Here is a 6537-nt window from a genome sequence, read left to right on the forward strand (position 1 = left end):
TGCCCTGAACTGCCGGAGTGGCCAGACTGCCCTGAACTGCCGGAGTGGCCAGACTGCCCTGAACTGCCGGAGTGGCCAGACTGCCCTGAACTGCCGGAGTGGCCAGACTGCCCGGAGTGGCCAGACTGCCCAGACTGTCCCGAATTGCCAGACTGCCCAGACTGTCCCGAATTGCCAGACTGCCCAGACTGTCCCGAATTGCCAGACTGCCCAGACTGTCCCGAATTGCCAGACTGCCCAGACTGTCCCGAATTGCCAGACTGCCCAGACTGTCCCGAATTGCCAGACTGCCCAGACTGTCCCGAATTGCCAGACTGCCCAGACTGTCCCGAATTGCCAGACTGCCCAGACTGTCCCGAATTGCCAGACTGCCCAGACTGTCCCGAATTGCCAGACTGCCCAGACTGTCCCGAATTGCCAGACTGCCCAGACTCTCCCGAATTGCCAGACTGCCCCGACTGCCCCCCGGGCGAAGCCAGAGTGGCCCGACAGCCTGGAACGGCCGGAGCCAGAGCCACCTCCAGAAATAGGTGGGTTGGGGAGGGGGGTGTAGCACAGTGCCGTCGTTGACGGCAGCCACCCTCCCTTCCCTCCCTTTAGAAAAGGGGACTTTTTGTTGGTGTTGCTTGGGGTTATTTTTTTGTTAAGGTGCTTCTGGGGTAGCACCTTTAAGGGGGGGTACTGTCACGTCCTGGCCAGTATATAAGGTTAATTGTTTTGTAGTTTGGTCAGGGCGTGGCAGGGGGTATTTGTTTTCTGTGGTTCGGGGTGGTGTGTTTTGTGTAAAGGGTGTTTGATTTAGTAATTCCGGGTTTTGGTTTATGTTTAGTATTCTATGGTTAGTCTAGGTTGTGTGTTTCTATGTTTGGTTGATTGGGGTTGGGACTCTCAGTTGAAGGCAGGTGTTGTCTATCTGCCTTTGATTGAGAGTTCCATATATTAGGGTGTGTTTGTATGTGTGATTTGTGGGTGATTATTCTGTGTATAGCCTTGTGCCTTACCAGACTGTTTATTTGTCGAGTGTTCGTGTTTTGTTATTTTGTATGGTCATTTTTGAGATTAATTAAAAATCAAGATGAGCATTCACGTACCTGCTGCGTATTGGTCCACATTTTCTGATGACGATTTCGCATTATCGTCAGAAGACGAAGACAACTGTGACACTAGTACTATATCCTAAACCCTACCCAACAGAATGTTTCTAGTACAATATCCTAAACCCAACAGAATGTTTCTAGTACTATATCCTAAACCCAACAGAATGTTTCTAGTACTATATCCTAAACCCAACAGAATGTTTCTAGTACTATATCCTAAACCCAACAGAATGTTTCTAGTACTATATCCTAAACCCAACAGAATGTTTCTAGTACTATATCCTAAACCCAACAGAATGTTTCTAGTACTATATCCTAAACCCAACAGAATGTTTCTAGTACTATATCCTAAACCCAAAAGAATGTTTCTAGTACTATATCCTAAACCCAACAGAATGTTTTTAGTGCTATATCCTAAACCCAACATTGTTTCGAGAGCTATATCCTAAACCCAACAGAATGTTTCTAGTACTATATCCTAAACCCAACAGAATGTTTCTGGTACAATATCCTAAACCCAACAGAATGTTTCTAGTAATATATCCTAAACCCAACAGAATGTTTCTAGTACTATATCCTAAACCCAACAGAATGTTTCTAGTACTATATCATAAACCCAACAGAATGTTTCTAGTACAATATCCTTAACTCAATAGAATGTTTCTAGTACTATATCCTAAACCCAACAGAATGTTTCTAGTACTATATCCTAAACCCTACCCAACAGAATGTTTCTAGTACAATATCCTAAAACCAACATAATGTTTCTAGAGCTATATCCTAAACCCAACAGAATGTTTCTAGTACTATATCCTAAACACAACAGAATGTTTCTAGTACTATATCGTAAACCCTATCCAACAGAATGTTTGTAGTTCTATATCCTAACACCTACCCAACAGAATGTTTCTAGTACTATATCCTAAACCCCATCCAACATAATGTTTCTAGTGCTATATCCTAAACCCAACTGAATGTTTCTAGAGCTATATCCTAAACCCAACAGAATGTTTCTAGTACTATATCCTAAACCCAACAGAATGTTTCTACTACTATATCCTAAACCCAACAGAATGTTTCTACTACTATATACTAAACCCAACAAAATGTTTCTAGTACTAAATCCTAAACCCTACCCAACAGAATGTTTCTAGTACTATATCCTAAACCCAACAGAATGTTTCTAGTACTATATCCTAAACCCAACAGAATGTTTCTAGTACTTTATCCTAAACCCCTATCGAATAGAATGTTTCTACTACTATATCCTAAACCCAACAGAATGTTTCTAGTACTATATCCTAAACCCAACAGAATGTTTCCAGTACTATATCCTAAACCCAACAGAATGTTTCTAGTACTATATCCTAAACCCAACAGAATGTTTCTAGTACTATATCCTAAACCCCTACTCAACAGAATATTTCTAGTACTACATCCTAAACCCCTACTCAAGAGAATGTTTCTAGTACTATATCCTAAACCCAACAGAATGTTTCTATACTATATCCTAAACCCAACAGAATGTTTCTATACTATATCCTAAACCCAACAGAATGTTTCTAGTACTATATCCTAAACCCCTATCCAACAGAATGTTTCTATACTATATCCTAAACCCAACAGAATGTTTCTAGTACTATATCCTAAACCCAACAGAATGTTTCTAGTACTATATCCTAAACCCAACAGAATGTTTCCAGTACTATATCCTAAACCCGACAGAATGTTTCTAGTACTATATCCTAAACCCAACAGAATGTTTCTAGTACTATATCCTAAACCCAACAGAATGTTTCTAGTACTATATCCTAAACCCTACCCAACAGAATGTTTCTAGTACTATATCCTAAACCCAACAGAATGTTTCTGGTACAATATCCTAAACCCAACAGAATGTTTCTAGTAATATATCCTAAACCCAACAGAATGTTTCTAGTACTATATCCTAAACCCAACAGAATGTTTCTAGTACTATATCATAAACCCAACAGAATGTTTCTAGTACAATATCCTTAACTCAATAGAATGTTTCTAGTACTATATCCTAAACCCAACAGAATGTTTCTAGTACTATATCCTAAACCCTACCAACAGAATGTTTGTAGTTCTATATCCTAACTACCCAACAGAATGTTTCTAGTACTATATCCTAAACCCTCCAACAGAATGTTTCTAGTACTATATCCCAAACCCTCCCAACAGAATGTTTCTAGTACTATATCCTAAACCCAACAGAATGTTTCTAGTACTATATCCTAAACCCAACAGAATGTTTTTAGTACTATATCCTAAACCCAACAGAATGTTTCTACTGCTATATCCTAAACCCAACATTGTTTCTAGTACTATATCCTAAACCCTCCAACAGAATGTTTCTAGTACTATATCCTAAACCCAACAGAATGTTTCTAGTACTATATCCTAAACCCAACAGAATGTTTCTAGTACTATATCCTAAACCCTTCAACAGAATGTTTCTAGTACTATATCCTAAACCCAACAGAATGTTTCTACTACTATATCCTAAACCCAACAGAATGTTTCTAGTACTATATCCTAAACCCAACAGAATGTTTCTAGTACTATATCCTAAACCCTACCCAACAGAATGTTTCTAGTACAATATCCTAAACCCAACAGAATGTTTCTAGTACTATATCCTAAACCCAACAGAATGTTTCTAGTACTATATCCTAAACCCTACCCAACAGAATGTTTCTAGTACTATATCCTAAACCCAACAGAATGTTTCTAGTACAATATCCTAAACCCAACAGAATGTTTCTAGTACTATATCCTAAACCCAACAGAATGTTTCTACTACTATATCCTAAACCCCCAACAGAATGTTTCTAGTACTATATCCTAAACCCAACAGAATGTTTCTAGTACTATATCCTAAACCCAACATAATGTTTCTAGTACTATATCCTAAACCCAACAGAATGTTTCTAGTACTATATCCTAAACCCAACAGAATGTTTCTAGTACTATATCCTAAACCCAACAGAATGTTTCTAGTACTATATCCTAAACCCAACAGAATGTTTCTAGTACTATATCCTAAACCCAACAGAATGTTTCTAGTACTATATCCTAAACCCAACAGAATGTTTCTAGTACTATATCCTAAACCCAACAGAATGTTTCCAGTACTATATCCTAAACCCAACAGAATGTTTCTAGTACTATATCCTAAACCCAACAGAATGTTTCTAGTACTATATCATAAACCCAACAGAATGTTTCTAGTACAATATCCTAAACCCAACAGAATGTTTCTAGTACTACATCCTAAACCCAACAGAATGTTTCTAGTACTATATCCTAAACCCTACCCAACAGAATGTTTCTAGAGCTATATCCTAAACCCAACAGAATGTTTCTAGTACTATATCCTAAACCCAACAGAATGTTTCTAGTACTATATCGTAAACCCTATCCAACAGAATGTTTGTAGTTCTATATCCTAACACCTACCCAACAGAATGTTTCTAGTACTATATCCTAAACCCCATCCAACATAATGTTTCTAGTGCTATATCCTAAACCCAACAGAATGTTTCTAGAGCTATATCCTAAACCCAACAGAATGTTTCTAGTACTATATCCTAAACCCAACAGAATGTTTCTACTACTATATCCTAAACCCAACAGAATGTTTCTACTACTATATCCTAAACCCAACAGAATGTTTCTAGTACTATATCCTAAACCCTACCCAACAGAATGTTTCTAGTACTATATCCTAAACCCAACAGAATGTTTCTAGTACTATATCCTAAACCCAACAGAATGTTTCTAGTACTTTATCCTAAACCCCTATCGAACAGAATGTTTCTACTACTATATCCTAAACCCAACAGAATGTTTCTAGTACTATATCCTAAACCCAACAGAATGTTTCCAGTACTATATCCTAAACCCAACAGAATGTTTCTAGTACTATATCCTAAACCCAACAGAATGTTTGTAGTTCTATATCCTAAACCACCCAACAGAATGTTTCTAGTACTATATCCTAAACCCCATCCAACAGAATGTTTCTAGTACTATATCCTAAACCCAACAGAATGTTTCTAGTACTATATCCTAAACCCAACAGAATGTTTCTAGTACAATATCCTAAACCCAACAGAATGTTTCTACTACTATATCCTAAACCCAACAGAATGTTTCTACTACTATATCCTAAACCCAACAGAATGTTTCTAGTACTATATCCTAAACCCACAACAGAATGTTTCTAGTACTATATCCTAAACCCAACAGAATGTTTCTAGTACTATATCCTAAACCCAACAGAATGTTTCTAGTACTATATCCTAAACCCTATCGAACAGAATGTTTCTACTACTATATCCTAAACCCAACAGAATGTTTCTAGTACTATATCCTAAACCCAACATAATGTTTCTAGTACTATATCCTAAACCCAACAGAATGTTTCTAGTACTATATCCTAAACCCAACAGAATGTTTCTAGTACTATATCCTAAACCCAACAGAATGTTTCTAGTACTATATCCTAAACCCCAACAGAATGTTTCTAGTACTATATCCTAAACCCAACAGAATGTTTCTAGTACTATATCCTAAACCCAACAGAATGTTTCTAGTACTATATCCTAAACCCAACAGAATGTTTCCAGTACTATATCCTAAACCCAACAGAATGTTTCTAGTACTATATCCTAAACCCAACAGAATGTTTCTAGTACTATATCATAAACCCAACAGAATGTTTCTAGTACTATATCCTAAACCCAACAGAATGTTTCTAGTACTACATCCTAAACCCAACAGAATGTTTCTAGTACTATATCCTAAACCCTACCCAACAGAATGTTTCTAGAGCTATATCCTAAACCCAACAGAATGTTTCTAGTACTATATCCTAAACCCAACAGAATGTTTCTAGTACTATATCGTAAACCCTATCCAACAGAATGTTTCTAGTTCTATATCCTAACACCTACCCAACAGAATGTTTCTAGTACTATATCCTAAACCCCATCCAACAGAATGTTTCTAGTACTATATCCTAAACCCAACAGAATGTTTCTAGTACTATATCCTAAACCCAACAGAATGTTTCTAGTACTATATCCTAAACCCAACAGAATGTTTCTACTACTATATCCTAAACCCAACAGAATGTTTCTACTACTATATCCTAAACCCAACAGAATGTTTCTAGTACTATATCCTAAACCCTACCAACAGAATGTTTCTAGTACTATATCCTAAACCCAACAGAATGTTTCTAGTACTATATCCTAAACCCAACAGAATGTTTCTAGTACTATATCCTAAACCCAACAGAATGTTTCTAGTACTATATCCTAAACCCAACAGAATGTTTCTAGTACAATATCCTAAACCCAACAGAATGTTTCTAGTACAACATCCTAAACACAACAGAATGTTTCTAGTA

Source organism: Salmo salar, chromosome ssa06 (genome assembly GCF_905237065.1).
Source record: "Salmo salar chromosome ssa06, Ssal_v3.1, whole genome shotgun sequence".
Classification (NCBI taxonomy): domain Eukaryota; kingdom Metazoa; phylum Chordata; class Actinopteri; order Salmoniformes; family Salmonidae; genus Salmo; species Salmo salar.